Genomic DNA, 20,160 nt, shown 5'->3' with positions numbered 1-20,160 from the left:
GATGATGAAAGGCATAGGTAGAGTGGACAATGAAAGACTTTTCCCCACAAAGTGGCATAATTTTAAGATGAATGGGGGAAGTTGTGGGGAGATGTCAGTGACAGTTTCTTTATCGATAGTGGTGAGTGTGTGGAATGCACTGCCAGTGGTGGTTGTAGATTCAGATCCATCAGGGACATGTAAGCGACTCTTGGATAGGCACATGGATGATAGTAAATGAAGGCCATGTTGGTTAGTTTGATCTTAGAGTAGGATAAAAGGTTGGAACAACATCGTGGCCAAAGGGCCCTGACTGTGCTGTACTGTTCTATATTCTATGGACTGAAATGAACAATTATTATTTATTAGCAACATATAGATTTTCAAAATTCTATTAGCATACTTAAGAATAATGATAACTGTCATCTTGCTATTTGACTGTGCTATCTGCAAAAATGAACAGGAATTGTTGCAGGGAAAGCAATTAGGTTTTTCTAAATTTATAAGGCTGGGATTACACAGATCATTCAAACGAGGAAAAGTCATATTTTTAACAGTGCGCGTTGCATCAGAAATAATGGATTCTTTAGTAGGTGTGTTGATTGGAAATAAAATGGATTTTTATATTACTGTATAGGTACTAGGGAATATTGGATTAAATTCAAATATAAACTTCACTGTAGTTGGTAGCAAGACTAAACTAAAGTATACTATAATTATTGTCATGCAAATGCCTTAACAATTACTCTTAGATTCCTGAAAAAAGGATATATAGGACCATTTTTCAAACAGTCAATAAATTAAATTGTGAACCTCAGTATACTTGTTACCCAGACCAATTATTATGCAATTATTATAATGGTAATGACTTGATAGCTAATGCTAAAACCTAAACAGGTAAATTGGTTCAATACTTTGTCAGCATGTTGCTCTGAAATTGATTGGATATTTATTAAGATCGGTAAACTGAGGGACAAAATATAATAGCTCGCTTGATAGAATTGAAGGAAACAATGAGACAGTGCTTATTGAACAGGATTGTTTTTGTTTAAAAATGCAGTTGATGCAAGAATAATATATTTTCCTCCATTGGTTTTCTTGTAGAGACATGTTTTTTTTTAATTGTCATGATTCAAGGTTGAGACACTTGCGTCAGAGTCTGCAAAGGGGAGAGTGAGAGAGAAATAATTTTTTTAAGAAGCAGAAAGGAAAGGAACTGGCGAGCAGAGGAGCTCCAACTGTAGTGTCTCACCCTGCCAACATCTTATTGGGTGAGCTGGAACGCAGACTAGTCAAGCAACAAGCAGACACAGTCATACGCACAGAATTATAGCTTACAATGTCCTAGACACCATCGTCACCATCCCTGTATGTCATGTCCAACCAGCAGGACATGGATGTAACTGAAATGCTGGAACATGCAGGGTTATGGACTAAAATCTGCAGAATGTGATCAATGTGATTTATTTGACACTTCTCCAGAATATTAAACTCCAGTCCAATTTGAAAAGTTATTATCGTCATCAGACTTGAACTACAAATGTCAGAAAAAAAATTATCAGCAAGTTACAGCTCACTTGGCCAATCCTGGGTATATGTTGGTTGTAATAGAACACCCCAGGCTTTACAGCTTCTTGTACTCACCATTGAGAGTAAAAATTTCAGACTGAACTCTGCCCTCTATGCTTTTATAATCTGTTTTTTAACATATTTCTTTGGCAGCTGCACATCTTCTTTCCTTGTTTCTTTCCCAGCTCAAACTCCATTCCCCGTGGCCTTGAGGGACTACCATTTCTGCTATTTAATTTCTCCTGCCATCCCCCGTGTGACAGACTGTCTTTTTGTCCTTGTCTCACCCCTACCTTGCTCACAACCTGTTACATTTCTGATGGTTCCCAGACCTCTGTAACTTTCACTGCGCCCCCCTGGGTCAATGGCGCGAGTTTTGAATTCTTTTCCTCCTGAGATAATCAGAAATTTTTCTGGTTGCAGAATCCCCCAGATTTTATTTTGAAAAGCAGAGCATTTGTGTCAGAGTCAAGTATTTGTGAGCCTTCATCCACAATTCCCAGCATTTGGATGTATTTTATGACCCTCCCACAGATGTGTAACGTTACTGGATTGGCTATGCTAACATGGCCTGCAGTGTGCAATTTAGGTGGGTTGGGCGAGCCATGGTTAATGTGGGATTATGGGGGTAGGGTGGGTGAGTAGGTCATTGCAGACTCGATGGGCCGAATAGACTCTTTCTGCACCCACTGGATTCTGTGATTCTAACTAGTTGTGATTGTTGTCATGTTTTCCTCATGCCAGGTTCATTCAACTCATACATATGATTCTGTGGGTGCTCACTCACTCATTTCCTTCAGTTTTACATCAATTTCACACTGAATGTGAGGGTGGGAATGGATTTGTAAATATAAATACTCCAACCAAAACCCCTCACAGGTCAGGAAATGTTTCTGCTACTTTCATCACTCACAAGGAACAGGAAAATAAAGGTTCAGTCACAAATCTTACAGGAACATAGCGGTTATAATCACCAGGAAAGGCCGAACAGCTCAAAACGCTTTTCTCAAGAAGAGGAGGCTCAGAGACAACCTGTTACAAGTAGAAAGCTTTGTGTCTATGTTTTCAGAGATTTGAGGTTGAAATCATTGGGTTGGAAGCATGTTTCATTGCCCCAGATCATCAAAGTGCTGTCTAAATGTGCATCTTTCTTTCAGTCAGTCTGAGTTAACTATCAGATGGACAGGTCAATGTCTGAGTGTCTTACCAAATCCCTGATTGAATCTGCCCCCCCCCCCCCCCCCCCCCCCCACAAACTCAGGTGCCTCACCACTCACTGGGTCACGGAGAAACTCTGCCGGTACAATGAGAACTATCTTTGCTGTCAGCTCTCCTCGTACTTCCGCCTAATTCCCACTTCCCTTCATTAAATCCCAGCTGCATCTCGTCCACCTACATGGACATGTTGAAGAGCATGACAGGAGAAAGGATTGAAACCGAGAGTTCAATAGCCAGAATGAGAGAGGAAGAAGGAAATAAACGGTGATTGTGGATCCCAGGGGATACAGACTCCAGGATTAGTCCTTGTGGGCATTCCCGCAGTAATACAAGACAGCATTCCATGATGAGAGTTAAACCCGGGTGGCAGGAGAGGGAGCCACTGAACATTAGCAAGTTTATTTCAAACACAGGAGGTTTGTTCAGTCAGTAACAATGTGTTCGACGTGGAGATGAAGTGAGCAGTGAGGGGAAATGTTACCACAAGTTGACGATGGATAACTTTCATTGGAACAGGAGGATGCCATTCAGCCCCTCAACTTTGCTCTGCCATTCATGATGATCATAGCTGATGTGTAACCTAACGTACAATTTTCAAAACACTCTAATTTCATCAATAAACTCCTCTGCAACAGACAAGATGAGTGTTGGAAAACTAAACATCTGCAAGTGCTGGGTAAACAGAAAAAAAAACAGAAATTGCTGGAAAAATTCAGCAGAACTGGCAGCATCTGTGGAGAGTGAACCTTTCAGGACCAGTGACCGGTCAGGTGACCAGCTGCAGCTGACCATTCTGCCTCTTCTGGAACACTCTCTGGAACAGGTTCTGGTGTGAGATTGTCAATAATAACTGAGAGAAAACAGGAGGACGGGCTCAATTAGAATAAGGAATTCACTTAACCCTCCCATCAGGACACTCACCAACACAGTCACACTGTGGAGAGGCTGTTCACCTGCCCCACGTATGGGGAGGGATTTACTCGATCTTACAATCTGCTGAGGCACCAGAGATAGCACAGTGGATTTAGACCCTTCACCTGCTCCATGTGTGAGAAAGGATTCATTCAAATCTCTCACCTGCGGAGACATTAGTGCATTCCCACCGGGGTGAGGCCATTCACCTGCTCAGTGTGTGGGAAAGCATTCACTCAGTCCTCTGACCTACTTAAACACCAGCGAGCTCACTCTGGGGAAAGATCATTCACTTGTCCCCAGTGTGGGGGGAGATTCACTCAAATGCAGCACCTGCGGAGTCCCCAATGAGCCCACACAGAGGGAGAGGCCATTCAGATACTCAGTGTTTGAGAGAGGATTCAGTGATTCATCCTCCCCCCCCACCCCCCCCCCACCCCCCACCCCCACCCCCCCGAGACCCCAGTGAGCCCACACAGGGGACAGCTCATTCAGATGCTCAGTGTGGGAGAGGGGATTCAGTGACTCATCCCATCCCCTGAGACCCCAGCGGGTTCACATTGGGTAGGAGCTGTTCACCCCTCTGTTTGACAAGGGATTTGCTGCATCTTCAACACGACTGAGAGACCAGTGAGTGCTCACAGGGAAGTGGTCATCCACCTGCTCCGTGTGGACTGCAGGACTCTGATTCTGATGTTACTGTCCATCAGAGTCAGGACAGGACCTTGTTCATGATGACACTGTTGGAGTATTGATGTTGTTGTTAACCACATTAACTGGGCTGGAGTTGATTGAATTTATTTTGCCACTTTCTGAACCTGAGGATTTCTCTCTGGGCAGTAAGTCTCCACAAACAGCAATGTGACAATAAACAGGGATCATATGTTTTGATTTAAATTGTGACTGTAGCACTGCTGCTTCACAGCATCAGGTACAAGGTTGGAGTCCAGCCTTGTCCAATGGCCGGAGTCCAGCCTTGTCCAACGGCCGGTGTGGAGTTCCCACATTCTCCCCATGGTGGTGTGGGTCCCCTCCAGGTGCTCTGGTTTCCTCCCACAGTCCAAAGATGTACAGGTCAGGTGGATCAGTCGTGCTAAATTGACCACAGGATCTAGGATTGTGCAGACTCGGTGGATCAGCCATGGGAAATGCAGTGTTACAGTGATAGATTGCTCTGGGCGTGATGTTCTTCAGATGGTCGCTGGGGTTTGATGGGCCAATGCTCTCCTTCCACACTGTAGGGATTTTATTCCATGATTGAGGATAAAAGTTACACAGAAGGTGTCCTTGGAGAAGGAGCATGTGGTGTGCATCAATACTCTCGATGCCTTTAGATAGAGGTGGGCACCGTAGGGATTATAGTGCTTTATCTCCACCACTGCCCCCTCCGCACAACTCTACTTTGATTTAGTCCCTTCTCACTCTGTCACTTATAATGGTTTGCTTGGCCCATAATGGGCTTTGTTTGGAAATATTCAATTGGTTACACAAATGGTTTACTGCTGGTGATTATGTGTCTAGATAAGAGTGGTGCTGGAAAAGCACAGCAGGTCAGACAGGATCCGAGGAGCTGGAAAATCAACGTTTTGGCAAAAGCCCTTTTCCAGCACCCCTCTAATCTAGGCTCTGGTTTCCAGCATCTGCGGTCCTCACTTTTGCACCGCTGGTGATTATATGTTAACCAAAAGCAAAATAGCATAATGATGATTCTGATGGTGGGAATGTTGCTGTGATAACATTTCTGGGTCGGAGAAATGGGGAAAAAGAACGCTTCACAGCTCATAGAACGAGAACTGAAAAGCATTTAAATCAAACCAAAGGTTCAGGCAGGGAGGGAATATGTCCCTGGAGTTTGAGTAGCTGGAAAGTGATAGTATCCGGGAATAGACAGGATTTTGTTTTACAAAGGTTGAAAGTTTTAAAACTGTTATAGTCAGACAGTTTACGTTATTTTCTTTAATTTTATTTGTTGTGCAAAAAACTTTTACAACATTTTAAAACCAAAATTTACAAACCTTGTGTGAAAGATAAATGTTAAATAAAATTCATCAAACCATCCCTCACTGAAAACTGTTGTGGAAGTGCAATCTCATGGAGAATCCCTGCCTACTCCTTCCTACCCGGGCTCCATGACTACATACATACCTGGGAGATAGCAGCAGGAGGAGACCATTCAGCCTTTCAATCCTGCTCCACCATTCAATGGGAAACAGCTGACCATCCAGCTCAGTCTCCTGTTCCTGCTCTGTTCCAATCCCCTTTCATGACTTTACCTCAAAGAGCTATATCTAAGTCCTCCTTTGGTTTCACTGCCTTTTGTTCCAGTGACGTTGCTATGTTACTGTGTGGGTGTAGGCAGGGTTAATGTGATGGTGCTGCCTTCTGGAGGATGCACTCAGCATTCCTTATCATCCTGCAGTAACATCAATTGGGTTTCAGCAACTAGAGATAGAAACCATTTCCAGGATATGGGCATCATTGGCTCAGCCAGCATTTATACCCCATCTCTCGTTACCCTTGAGAAGATGGTAGTGAGCTGCTGTCTTGACCCATTCGCAGTCTATTTGGCGCAGATAGACCGACAATGCTGGGAGGGTGAGTGTTGCAGGATTTTGGCTGAGTGATTCTCTATCTTTGGTTCTTCAAATGTTGTTTAACTTAATCACGATCTGCACATGATTTTGAGGTTTCAGTCTGCAAATCTTCACCATCTCGCACCCTGTATAAAGGAATATGTACAGATTAGAAATTCAGAACAGACAATTCTAGTTTCTCTGGAATATCTTTTTCCCCTTTCTTCCCCCAAAGCTGTAACCCTCCAGCTCTCTTACTCTCTCCCACCATTCTGACTCTACTACCCCCTAATGTACACCCTCCCCATTCTCATGGAATTGTTGATAAACAGATCTATGCCACCACTTCCCATCCCTGGTTAGACTCTGCACCCTTTCTGGGTTCACTTCCTTTCCCTCAGTTGCTGCAAGTCAATAATGTAATAGCAGAATGAAACAAAAGGAAACAGAAAGGGAGGTGGCAGATCCTGGACAGAACAGGAAGCTGCAGTCTGGGAGAATGGGTCACATCCTTTGTTTTTCATTGGTTGATTCTAGTGTTATGACAAGTTGGGAATGTAACTTGGTCCCATGTAGGTGTGGTGATACTTTGATCCTCCAACAGATCAATACTACAAGCAAATACGTTCCTCCTCCAGATAAACACAGTGTGAAATACTTTCCATTAGTTACCCCAAAGCACATGCTCCAAAACTCACCCACATTCTGTACTTGTGCAGTGCCAGGTTTCCCCACAGACGTGTGGTCCCTGCCTCGGAATTTGGGAGTTGCAGTCCTCATGCAGGCACTGGAGCCCTGTCTCTGGAACATGAATGAAAAGTGTGGGATGGAGGATGTTGTGTATCGGATCCCCATTCAGACACATGGGACATGCGGGCTGTCACTTGGATTTACTGAGACATCCGCTTAGACAACCTGATTTCTGACGTAAGGAACATAGATTCAGCCAGTTGGGGGATGGGGAGGTTATTAAGACGCAGTAGGCTTTAAGAAGAGGTGGCTCAGTGGCTAGCACTGCTGCCTCACAGCGTCAGGGACCTGAGGTGATTGTGTGGAGTTTACACATTCTCCCCATGTTTGCATGGTTTCGTGCAGTTCTCCAGTTTCCTCACACAGTCCAAAGATGCGCAGGTTAGGTGGATTTCCCATGCTAAATTGCTGACAGTGTCCATGCACGTGCCGGTTAGACAATTAGCCATGGGAAATGCAATGTTACAGGGAACGAGTGGGTCTGAATGGGATGTTCATCAAAGGGTTGGTGTGGATTCGATGGATGAATACCCTGTTTCTGCACTATAGAGACTCTATTCCTGCACTATAGAGACTCTATTCTATTCTCATGAGGAAGAATGTACTTGTCTCGATGTGTTGTGAATCTGCGGAATTCCCTATTCAAAATGCGGTGGATGCCAGGACAATGAGCCAATTTAATGAAGAGATACAGATGTTGAATTTGCAATGAGATGAAGGGTGAGAGAGAGCAGGCGGGAAAATCCAGCTGAGACCGATGTGAGCTCAATCATCACCGTATTAAATGGTGGGGCTGGTTCTCCTGTGCCCAGTGCTTATCTTCTTACGGTAATAACTGGAAAGCTGAATCCAAAAATCACCACCTTCACCAAAGGAGATTTTCGGAAAATGACAGATAGTCAGGTGGATTAGCATTCCAAACTTAGATAGTGAGGAAATATGTAGGAGATAATGATTTTGAAATTTTAAACTGAGGGGAGACAGTGATTTATGGTTTTAGATTGCGTCGTACATTGGCAGCGTCCAGAGTACGCTGTTGTGAATATATATCCTGTACTTTATTACAAAGCCAAGGTCACTGACAATGAAAACCAAAACACCCAGGAAACATCGCCTTCCCTCGTAATCTGATAAAAGACTTCTGATAAGTCTGATTGAACTTAGAACACGGATGGAAAGCTGGAAGATTAGATCCGCTCCCAAGATCCTGTGCTTAAACAAAAGGAGACTACAATAGGATGAGGCAGGAGTTGGCTAATGTAGACTGGAAACAAAGACTTTACGGTGGGAAAGTTGACGGACTGTGGGGGAATATCAAAGCAATTTTTTGAAGTGCTCAGCAAAAGTATATATCAGGGAAAAAGAAGGACTGTAGGAAAAGGAATAATCTGCCATGGGTGGCTCAGGAAATAAGAGAAGCTTCAGCAAAATCGACGTTTCAGGCAAAAGCCATTCATGATTCCTGAAGAAGGGTTTTTGCCCGAAACGTCGATTTTGCTGAAGCTCCTTGATGCTGCCTGAACTGCTGTGCTCTTCCAGCACCATTGATCCAGAATCTGGTTTCCAGCATCTGCAGTCATTGCTTTTACCCAGGAAATAAGAGAGTCTATGAAAATAAAACTGAAATAAAATGCATACAAATTGCCAAAGACCAAGGAGATTAGAAAAACTTTAAAGATCAACAGAAAACTAGATGGGATTGGGGGAGAAAAAGGCCAGAATAGCAGTTTACACTGCTAGAGGGGAACCTATTGTGTGGGGAACATATGGCCTCTGTAATTGTTGAAGCACTTAACTGTTACCATAGAGATAATCCTGATCAAGTTACAAATCACAGCACACTCCAAAAGCTTGTTCTTCCAAATAAACCTGTTGGAGTATAACCTGGTGTTGTGTGATTTATAAGTTTGTTCACCGCACCCCAACACCGGCTCCTCCACATGAGAATCCTGATAGATACCCCACTGAAACTGAAACGTCTGTCAGATACTTAAGGGAGCCACGGGGGCGTGGGGGAGGTGTGTGTGGTTTAACCACAAAGTGTTGAGCTGAACTCGACTTTCTAACTGCCGTTGCCATGGAGAGAATACTGAGAGACAGTCTCTATTCAAAGTCCCAAACCACAAAGGTATAAGAATGGGAGCGGCACATCGGACAGGCGGGGATTTACCTGATGCTGCCTGGAGGTGTTCTGCATGTACACTATCCAGGTAACTGCCATGTTTCATCAATAAAGACTCAAAGAAGACCTCTCAGAGTTCTGTGCCGAGTTATTCCTATCCAGCAGGGTTCAGGAATATGAGTACACAGCAGTCAGTCTTCACAGTGGAGGATACGAAGAACATGCCAGTAATTGATAAGGAGACTGAGGAATAACCATTATCGTGAAAGAGTTAGAGCTGGGCAAGGTATTGGAGCTAAAGGTAGACAAGTCTCATTGTCCTGATGGAATACATCCCAGGATATCAACAGAGTTAATGGGAGAAATAGCAAATGCACTTAGAGTCATAGAAGCCTACAGCAGAGACAGGCACTTTGGCCCAAACGGGCCCATGCCGACCAGAATGTCCATCCATGCTAACCCCATTTCCCTGCACTTGGCCCATTTGCTTCTGACCCTTTCCAATCCATGTATTTGTCCAAATGTCTTTTACCTGTTGTGAGTGTTCCTGCCTGAACCACTTCCACTGGCAGCTCATTCCGTATACATACCACCCTCTGTGTAAAACATTTGGCCCTCAGCTTCCCTTTTATTCTTTCTCCTCTAACCTTAAACTGATCCAATCAAGCCGTCCAATCCTTGAGTTTCTGGGAAAAAGACTGAGTGCATTCACGTTATCCATGCCTCTCATGGTCTTATACACTTCTAGAAAAGGGCCCCTTCAGTTTCCTCTGCTCTAAAATTAAATCCTCACTTGTCCAACCTCTCCCTATAACTCAGACCCCTGGCAACATCCTTGTAAATGGTTCTGCACTTATTACAGTTTAATAACTGAAACCTACATTACATTCATCATATTTCCAGTATTTCTCCACGGTGCTGGAACCGACGTGACAATGGCAATGGATTACAAACCATGATCGAGAATGAACTCCTTTACAACAATCCCGTTTTCATAGTGTTTCCCATGGTGCAGGTAGCTTTGTCTCTTTCTGGTTGCATGGTTAATTAAAGACTTGTCTTTCTACAAAGCAAAGTTGTGGCTTTATTGTTCCTGGGAAATGTGCCATGATTTTTCAGATTTTCAAAAACAAATGAAACCCCTCTCCACACTCACCATGCTGACATGGACTTGGCTGTGTCTCAGTACTTTTGCAGTCACACTGAGATTTGGAATATTCGCCCACAGACAGAATGCACACCTTTCCTTCCAGATGAAAAGGCCAATGATATTCAGATCGGCACGGCTCAAGTAACGATCAGATCTGAACATGAAGTTCAATTTGTATTTCTCATCCGCAAATCCACCCTTTCAGTACCATACAACAGAGCACCCAAGTTACCACTGTTAATACAGGATGGAAATTCATAAGACAATTGTAGATTAAACTGTAGTTTCCTTGTTCCCCCAAAGCTTTAAACCTCAGTCTCACAATTTCTCTCTTCTGTGAACTGAAATCCAAACCAATCTCCCACTCCTTTCCTCCACACCCAGTTCTCACACACTCTCTCTTCGAATTCAGTTTCCTAGCTCCTGATGAGAACCATCCTGCATACACTGCTTCCTGCACACTCTGGCCATGACCCATCTTACTAAAATGAGCCAAATTAGAATTCTAATTGCAGACCCATCCTTGTCCCATTCCATAACAACCCTGAATCTTCACAAAAGAGTTCTGATAACTTTCTGCAAAACGCTGCACCACTGATAGTCTGATCACATGTCAGGGTAGCAAGAAAAGGGCCATTCCTCTGGATCCTGCTCCCAGAGGGATGAAGCTGCTAATGATAGATTAATCCCTCACACCAACAGCCTCCTTCCCAGGCACTGACCTATACTGCGCATACTCCCACAGTTGCCAGCACTGCACCCATGCATTGGTCTCCCCTCCTACAGCACGTGGTCCCGATCATACAGGAGTCCGGGTGATTGACAGCAGCTGCTGCCCAATATATCAGAATTCCTACAGTATGGAAACAGGTCCCTTGGCCAAACAAGTCCAGACCGACCCATTCCCCCTAACTAATGTAAGTAATACTATGCGCAATTTAGAAAGGCCAATTCACCTGCCCTGCACATCTTTGGATTGTGGGAGGAAACCGGAGCACCCGAAGGAAACCCGCTCAGACACGGGGAGAATGCGCAAACTCCACACAGACAGTCGCCGTGGCCGGAATCGAACCCGGGTACCTCGTGCTGTGAGGCAGCAGTGCTCACCACTGAACCGTCTCTATCGACGGGAGGGGGCGGGGCTGGAGGACTGGGTCAATGGGATTGTTAACAATGAATGAATGCGGAGGACACTGAGGGATGGACAGGTCAGTGAGCGACAGGATCAGTGCAGCAGCAGGAGGGGATACTGGACAAACTGAGCAATGGGAGAGTCTGGCAGGAGAGAAGCTACAGGAAGGTTCTGTTTGGAGGCTCAGGCAGGGACAGCTGGGAGACTGCATGGCCTGGTGGCTTGGGCAGGTTTACTAATCAGCCTCTTCAAAGATGCTGTTACTCAACTCTGAGCCTGATCCTCCTAGTCCAGAGGTAAGGACACTTGCACTATTTCCTGGTGGGCAAGGGATACAGGCACTGCCTTTCAAAAGGAACTCACCTGTGTTGGTGACATTAACAAGACTCAATACAGAGTCACTGACAAAATGCTGGTGTACTTAAACTTCATCCAGAATATTAACACCTATAACTGGGCAACGCAGACCCCAATGTACAGAGTTAAATCCTGGATACTAATAACAGCTTTGTGCATGGGAAATCATATCTCATGAATTTGACTCAGTTTTTTTGAAGAAGTAACAAAGAGGATTGCTGAGGTCAGAGCATGGATATGGTCTACATAGACTTCAGTAACGTGTTTGACAAAGTTCCTCATGGGAGACTGGTCAGCAAGGTTAGATCGCATGGAGTACAAAACTGGCCCGAAGGTAGAAGGCAGAGGGTGCTTTTCAGGCTGGAGGCCTGTGACCAGTGGAGTGTCACAAGGATCGGTGCTGGATCCACAACTTTTTGCCATTTATATCCATGATTTGGATGTGAACATAAGAGGTATTGTAAGTACGTTTGCAGGTGACACCAAAATGGGAGGTGTAGTAGAGAGTGAAAAGATTACCTCAGAGTACAAGAGGATCTGAATCAGATGGGTGAATGGACAGAGGAGTTCAGTTTAGAAAAATGCGAGCTGCTGCATTTTGGAAAAGCAAACTTTAGCAGGATTTATACAGTTAATAGCAAGTTCCTGGGGAGTGCTGCAAAATAAAGAGTCCTTGGAGTGCAGGTTCATAGTTCATTGACAGTAGAGTAGCAAGTAGATAGGATAGTGAAGACGGCAGTTGGTCTGCTTGTCTTTATTGGACAGAGCATTGAGTATAGGGGTTGGAAGGTCATATTGCGGCTGTACAGGACATTACAAAAGTTGCTGAATCAATATTCCATATCATTCTGTTCTCCTTCTTATCAGATGGATGTTCTTAAATTTTAAAGAGATCAGAAAAGAATTATAGCATGTTGCCAGGGTTGGATAGGCTGTTTTTCCTGGAGCGTCAGAGGCTGAATGGTGACCTGAAAGAGATTTTTAAAATCAGGCTGGGCATGGATATGGTAAATAGACAAGATATTTGCCCTGCAGTGGGGGGAGTACAGAACTAGGGGACTGGGAGGGAGGGTAGGCAGACAGGGGGTGTGTGGATCGAGAGGGGTGAGACAGAAATGGCTGTGGAAAGGGGGGGGGTGACAGAGAGGGCGGCACAGAGATAGGTGGGGACAGAAAGTGGGATTAGAGAGGAGGGGAACAGACAGGGGGAACGGGGGGAGGCTGACAGAAAGGGGGAACAGGCCGACGGGGGGGGGGGGGAGGGGTGGTAAAACAGGCCGACAGAGGGGAGGGACGGACAGAGTGGGGGGAGACGGAGGGGGTGTTTTAAAAAAATTCTCAAGGTCAAGGACCAGGCTCGCAGGAAAGTAGTCTGACACAGAACAAACAGCCAAGAGGCGAGTCTGCTAGAATATAAGTGTTTTATTCCCCGCAGTGTCCCCACAACCAGTCTCGTACTTACAACGGGTCTGGCTTATACTCACTCTACATGTTACCAAAACTGGGAGCCGTCAGTTCTCGTAGAGCGGTTGCCAACAACCCACGCTCGGCGGTTAAACGTAACCCCGGAGCAGACTCTACCGAACTGGAGACTTCTCCAGCTGATATACCCTTTTCCAGATATAAACATTCATGTGAACAGCAGAGCAAGGCTAAAAAACACATTCCATTCTGGTTACATACAGATAAGAAGATTCACACGGGAAGGTGTATAACAAGATTCACACGGGACTAAGCGACACCTTCCATTTTCGGTTAGATTCACACATGTATTGGGACACAATTTTAACCCTTTCACCACAGGGGGGGAGCAGACAGAGCGGGAGAGACGGGGGAACAGAGGGGGAAGATGGAGAGTTATTTTATAGATCTAAAACTCAACCCTGTTCCTGTTTTCTCCTCCTCACCTTAATTCCCTCTGGAGGGCTCAGAACAACTGTATAGTTCTTGGAAAGTAGTTTCAGGGAGATCAGGTGCTGAAAGTGGCATTTGGGACACTAACATTGAATGGAATGTGCTGATTCGATTCGATTCCACTCTCTGTGTGGTGTTTGCACATTCTCCCTGTGTCTGCGTGGGCTTCCTCTGGGTGCTCTTAATTTCCGCCCACAAATCCAAAGACATGCAGGTTAGCTGGATTAGCTTTGGGTAATGGTAGGTTACAGAGTTAGGGTGGAATGCTGTCCCGATGGTTGGTATGGTCTCATGGGCCGAAAGGCCTGTTTCCACACTGTCGGGATTCTATCACTGAGTATAGGGATTAGGAGGTCATGTTGTGGCTGAGTAGGGCATTGGTGAGGCCAGTTTTAGAATACTGCATTCAATTGTGGTCTCCCTGATTTCAGACAGTTATTACGAGAATAGGACTCAACCTCTTAATGACAAGTTCCTGGGAAGTGTTGACAGACAAACAGACCATGCAGTGTGGGTGGATAGTTCCTTGAAAGTGTGGTTGAAGGTAGACAGGTCAGTGAAGGTGGTGTGCGGTATACTAGCTGTTTTTGGGCAGTGCATTGAGTATAGGAGTTGGGAGATCATGTTTCGGTTGTACAGTTTATTGGCTCGGCCACTTTTGGAATCCCAGACTGCTTTCAATTCCAGTCTCCCTGCTATAGGAAAGATGTTGGGAAACTTGCAAGAGTTCAGAAAAGTTTTTCCAGGGTGTTGCCAGTATTGGAACATTTGAACCATAGGGAGAGGCTGAATAGGCTGAGGCTATTTCCCTGCAGCACTGGACACTTTAGGTGGCTTTATCGAACTTTATAAAATTATGAGGAGCAATGATAGGGTGACTAGTCATGGTGTCTTTTTTCCCAGGGTAGGGGAAACCAAACAAATGTGAATCTTTTTTCCAAGGTGGAAATGACAAATTCTATAGGAGAGTTGGCAAGTTTAAAGGATATGAAAACCGAAACAACTGAAGATGCTGGAAACCAGGAAGAGAAACAGAAGTTTCTGGAAAAGCTCAGCAGGTCTAGCAGCATCTGTGAAAAGAAATTAGAGTTAACGTATCTGAGGAAGGGTGACCAGACCCGAAACTTTAACTGATTTTTTCTTCCCAGATGTTGCATGACCTGCTGAGCATTTCCAACAACATCTGTGCAAGTTTAAACGGAGTTGTTTGGAGTATATACCTGAGAGTAACTTTATAAAGTGCGAGTGAGATCACATCTGGAGTAATGACAGATGTTTTGGTCCCTTTATTTAAGGAAATGTGTCATTTCATCAGAGGCATTTCACAGAAATTTGACTGGGATGAACCCTGGATTGCAGGGATTATCTTTTAAGAAAAGGCTGAAGAAATTGGGTCTCTCCTTACTGGATTTGGGAAGAATGAGAGGTGATCGCATTGTAACATGTAGGATTCTTAAGGAGTTTGACAGGGTAAATACTGAGTGGATGTTTCCCATCATGAGGGAGTCTGGAACCAGATTCTGGGTCACTCACGGAATCACGAGTTCTGTTTTGGATTCGTCAAGTTTAAGGCAACACTGACACAGGTCAGGGGTTTCAGTAGCAATGGAGCTGGGGTGAGGTGGAGATAAGCAACATTTTAAGAGTTTGAAATTCCTGGTGTTTGTGATTGTGTAGATGTCTGATCAGAAGGTCATCTTGGGGTCAGATATGAGAGCAATATTGTGAAGGGTGCAGTTCTGTCTCAGATAGTTCCCAGTGGGAGGGAGGGGCTCAGCAATAAGGGAAAGTAATTTGTAATAGCAACTGAAGACAATGGCTTTAACCATTTCAACGTTCCGTTGCAGGAAATTGCAGCCAATCGCGTAGTGGGAGTGTGATGAGCAGTTTGATAACTGAGTAATGGAGAGCGATGATGGTGAGGGAGAGTTGGGCATTGTCAGTGTACATGTGAAACCTAACACGGTGCTTTTGGACAATGTCACCTCCTGGAAGTGTGTAGATGAGAAATAGGAGGGACCGAGGAGAGATCCTTAAGGGACACCAAATACAAGGAATTAAGAAAGGAAAGGGAGAGTTGGGATGGAGCAGGTTTTTCCAACAACGGTGGGGTCAAATATTAGTTTGCAGCAGAATGGGAGAGAAGGACATAACCAGAAAAGACAGACAGATAGAACAAGGAACAATATCTGTGAATTGGGGAGGGGGAGTGATGAAGAGGAGGAGCGATGAAGAGGAGGAGCAGCCCAACTCCAAAAGCACTATTCCTACATTAGGGACATCACCCAACTCCACCCTAGTCTCAGCTCATTTACTGAAATACTCGTCCATCCCTGTGTTATCTCCAGACTTCATTATCCAAACACACTCCTGGCCAATCTCCCACATTCAACTTACATGTAATCTCAAGAGTATCTAAAACCCTACTGCCCTAGTGCTCACTTGTACCAAAACTTGTTGATCCATCAAAAGGCTCCTATTAACAAGCAACAATTTAAAATTCTCACCTTTGATGTAAATCCTGGCTGTGAACATCCCTGTCTCCCTGCACCACACAACCTGTGAGACCCCGACAACTGATTTTCTTTCAGACTCCCAACGATGTGTTTATTCATTGCTTCACCTGTCTGGCTGTTTCTACTGTTACCAAGACAACACGGTCTGGAATTCCCACCCTAACCCTCTCAGACCTGCTTTCCTCCTTTAAGGTATTCCTGAAAACCTGTTTATTTGGCCATTCTTTTGAGCACCTGACCTAATATTCCCATCTGTGGCCTTATGTCAGAAGTTCTCAATAGTATTTCTGTGGAATTATAAACATGATAAAAAAAAACAAACTGTTGATGATTTGCACATACATTGTCAACTCCTCACTGTCGCTGAGTGAATAATCTAAAACAGCTCTTACCCAAACACATTGTGGGAGCACCTTCACCACACGAACTGCAGCTGTACAAGGAAGTCAAACAGCACCTTCTCCACAGGCAATGGGGCGTTGGCACTGATCATTGGTATCTGTGGAGGGAGAAACACACAGTTGATATTTCAGGGAGTGCAAAATGCATTATAGGGAGGGAAAATGGTGCAGAATTTGGGATTTTCAAATTTGCGTTTTAGAATGTGCACTAAGTTCTATAAAACCTCTCATCCCATACCATGAAAATTTCCTCCTCTTCCTGGTCAATATGTCTTTCCTTTCCCCTGCCCTTCACCTTCACACATTTCCAATGCCTTGGCCACAACAACACTGTGCTGTCAGTGAAGTTTATCACGTGGTTGAGTATTGTCCCGCCCCTCATTCACTCCTATTGGTTGAAGGCCCAACTAGCACCTCTAGCCCCCGTTCCCCCACTCTTATTGGTCCTGCGCTGACATCAATAATCCGAGGCCCATTGTGTGCTGGAGCATGTTCAGTGCTTCCTGCTTTTGCTGTTGTTCATCAGGTGTAAGAAAGAGAGGGCTCATCCCTATTTCTCCTGATGTCAGACAATAACAACAACTACCTGCATTGTATGGAGCCTTTCACATTGACAAATCTCCAAAAATGCTTCATGAATGATGGAAACGTTGATTAAAGAGAACGATTTTTAGATACATCTTTCAGGCGGACAGAGCGGGTTCGGGAGGATATTCCAAAGGTTTGTGTCCTTGGCAGCTTCAATCGTGGAGTGATATAGGTGGGCAACAGCTTACAATGGAGACAGTGGCTAACCATAGGTTAACAACGTCATGTCGTAGCCCCTACCCCACACACCAGGCCTTGTTCTCACAGCCTGCCATTACACACTAACTATGGTTAGCCACTAACAGTCTCCATTAACAACTAGTCACCCTCCCCCAGCCAGATGGTTATCCTTTATCCAACTGTTCTTCTCACTCTATCCCCACCTATCCTTTACTCCTTTTATCCTCCCCCCACACTATCTTCTGCACATAAACTGACTTTTATTCTCAGTAACATCAGTTCTGTGGAAGGGACACCGGATCTTAAACTTTAACTCTGATTTCTCTTCACAGATGCTGCCAGACTTGCTGAGCTTTTCCAGAACCTCCTGGTTGTTGTTTCTGATTTACATCTTCCGCAGTTCTTTTGGTTTTAATTTACCGGGAGTTTGTAATTCAGGTCCAACAGCCTCTGTCCCAGTCTCTGCTGTCTCTCCCAACCCCAAACAGTGACACTGCACCCGCACAGCTCATGGACAGGTGTTGTCTTGCTGGCCACACCCCTCATTCAATCCCATTGGCTGCAGGACCACACAGACTCTTCTCCCAATAGTCTAGAGCTGCTGTCAATCAGCCGGGCCCCATTGTGATGAGAGTGGAGGGCTCATCCCTCTCTCTGCCCTGGGATGAGCTTCATCATTCACAGTGAATGGGGCGGTATCACAGAGCACAGGGCCTGGGGGCTATTCAGCCCATTGGGGCTGTACTCTCTCCCTCTGGAGATGCTGCAAGTCTGTCCCAAGTCCCCTCCCATGTGCCCACAGCCCCCCAAATCTTTCCTTAAAAAGTAAATTCCAAGTCTGTTTCAGAATACCTGTTGAATCTGTGTCGTTCAGACTGTTCCAGATGCTCAGAACTTACTGAGTAAAATAGTGTTCACATTTTCACCTTGTATTATTTGCCAATTACTTGAAAGTAGTTACTAAAAATTGTGAAAGTGTTAACAATTCCTCTCTCTCTGTGCAAATTCAAGACCTTGGAACCAAATCTGCACCAGATCGAAATCACTGCTTCACCTTCTCAGTTCCAAGGATAATTATCTGTGCTTCAGCTAGCTCTCCACAAAATAGAGGAATGCATCTTAATTTATTAAGATCAAAGAAACAGACCTTCGGTCCAATTCGTCCGTGCCAACAAGGAATCCTAAACTAATGGATTCCCATTTACCATCTATTGGCCTGTATCCATCGAAACCCTTCTTATTCATGTACCCAATTGGAAGCCTTTTAAATGTTGTGATTTTGTCAGCCTCCACTACTTCATCTGGTAGCTCCTCCCATACACACACCACACTCAGCTTGAAAACGTTGCCACTTAGATCCCTTTTAAATCTTTGCCCTCTCAACTTCAACCCATGTGCTCTCGTTTTGGACGCACCTAACCTGAGGGAAAAGGACGCCAGCTGCTCACCTTATCCACGCCCGTCGTGATTTTATAAATCTTCATGAAGTCACCTCTCAGTCTTCGACTCTCCAGATAAAATAGCCCCAGCCTATTCAGCCTCTCCCTGTAGGCCAAATCCTCCAATCCTGGCAACGTTTTTGTAAATCTTGTCCAAACCTTTTCAGGTTTCACAACATCCTTCCCAGAACGGGTAATTCAAACTGAAAATGGAATTCCAGAAGTGGCTTAATCAACGTCCTGTCCAGCCACAGTATGACGTCCCAGCTTCTGTATTCAATGCATTGACCAATAACGGACAGTGTTAATGGAGTCCCATTTGCCAGCGGTTCACCCTTATCCCTCTAAAACCTTCCTCTTCATATACCCAATCAAATGCCTTTTAAATGCTGCAATTGTACTAGCCTCCACCCCTTCCTCTGGCAGTTCATTCCATACTTGCAATGCCCTCAACATGAATAAGATGCCCCTTAGATCCCTTTTAAATCTTTTCCCTCTCACCTACATTTTCCAAAACAGTATATTTGTCCGAGATGGGGATAGCCACAGGAGACTCCTGCAGTTCCTGCCTACCCCTCCTAGCTTTCCTGGCGGTAATCCATCTACCTGACTGTGTCTGCAGTATCCTGCATTCCTGAGACTGCGACCTATCACAGCCCCCGGCTACTGTCAATTCCTCGCTGCCTTTAATCACTCCTCCACTAATCCATGCGATCCCATAGGATTAGCAATCACACTTCCTGCAGACAATTATCAGGATCATTGAAACTCTCCCTAATCTCCCACATTCGACAGGAACAGCACGCCACTCTACAACAGGCCATCTCTCCGCCTTAACAATGTACAGACCAAGACAAAGGCACAGTGTTACTGCTCGAAAAATACTGCCCGAGAATAACTTAATGCTTACGTTTCATATCTTAAACATTTAATCAAGAGACCAGAAGACATTAAAAATAAATCCTCACCTTACTCACTATTGTAGATTGAATAAAATAAAACCGACTAAGATTGATATTTGAAGAGACTGAAACTCATTGAGCTGATCCCCGGCTCGGAGTACTTCCAAGGGTGAGGTCTCTCTGAGGGCAGCTGTGAAATGTCTCTGTTTCCCTTCTCTGCCCACTCCATTTCCAGAGAGGTTTTTAACTTCACAGCAAGTCAGCTCAGAGAGGTCACTGCTTGGTTTTATTCACTAGGGTTGCCTTTGCTGCCCAGACCAGTATTTCTTGGCCACCTTCACTTGTCTTGGAGAAAGTGGTGGTTAACTGCCTCCCTGAAATGCTGCAGTCCATGTACACCACAGTAATGTTTGGACAACAATCCCCCTCTGGCCCCACAACCCTCCCTGTCTCTGTAA

General features: G+C 44.8%; 1 long non-coding RNA gene across 1 annotated transcript; it reads right to left on the bottom strand.

Moving 5' to 3' along the window:
- Positions 1–6,184: 6,184 nt before the first annotated feature.
- On the bottom strand, positions 6,185–16,686 carry LOC148138605 (uncharacterized). Its single transcript, XR_015753959.1, has 3 exons — positions 16,585–16,686; positions 6,950–7,052; positions 6,185–6,397 (listed from the first exon to the last, which is right to left on the bottom strand). It is a non-coding gene; the product is annotated as an uncharacterized LOC148138605 (long non-coding RNA).
- Positions 16,687–20,160: the final 3,474 nt, after the last annotated feature.

This window comes from Chiloscyllium plagiosum, unplaced genomic scaffold (assembly GCF_037043375.1).
Source record: "Chiloscyllium plagiosum isolate Xiang-an unplaced genomic scaffold, Cpla_swu_hap1 HiC_scaffold_40, whole genome shotgun sequence".
In the NCBI taxonomy this organism is placed as follows: domain Eukaryota; kingdom Metazoa; phylum Chordata; class Chondrichthyes; order Orectolobiformes; family Hemiscylliidae; genus Chiloscyllium; species Chiloscyllium plagiosum.
This window is presented reverse-complemented; position numbering and strand designations above follow the sequence as displayed.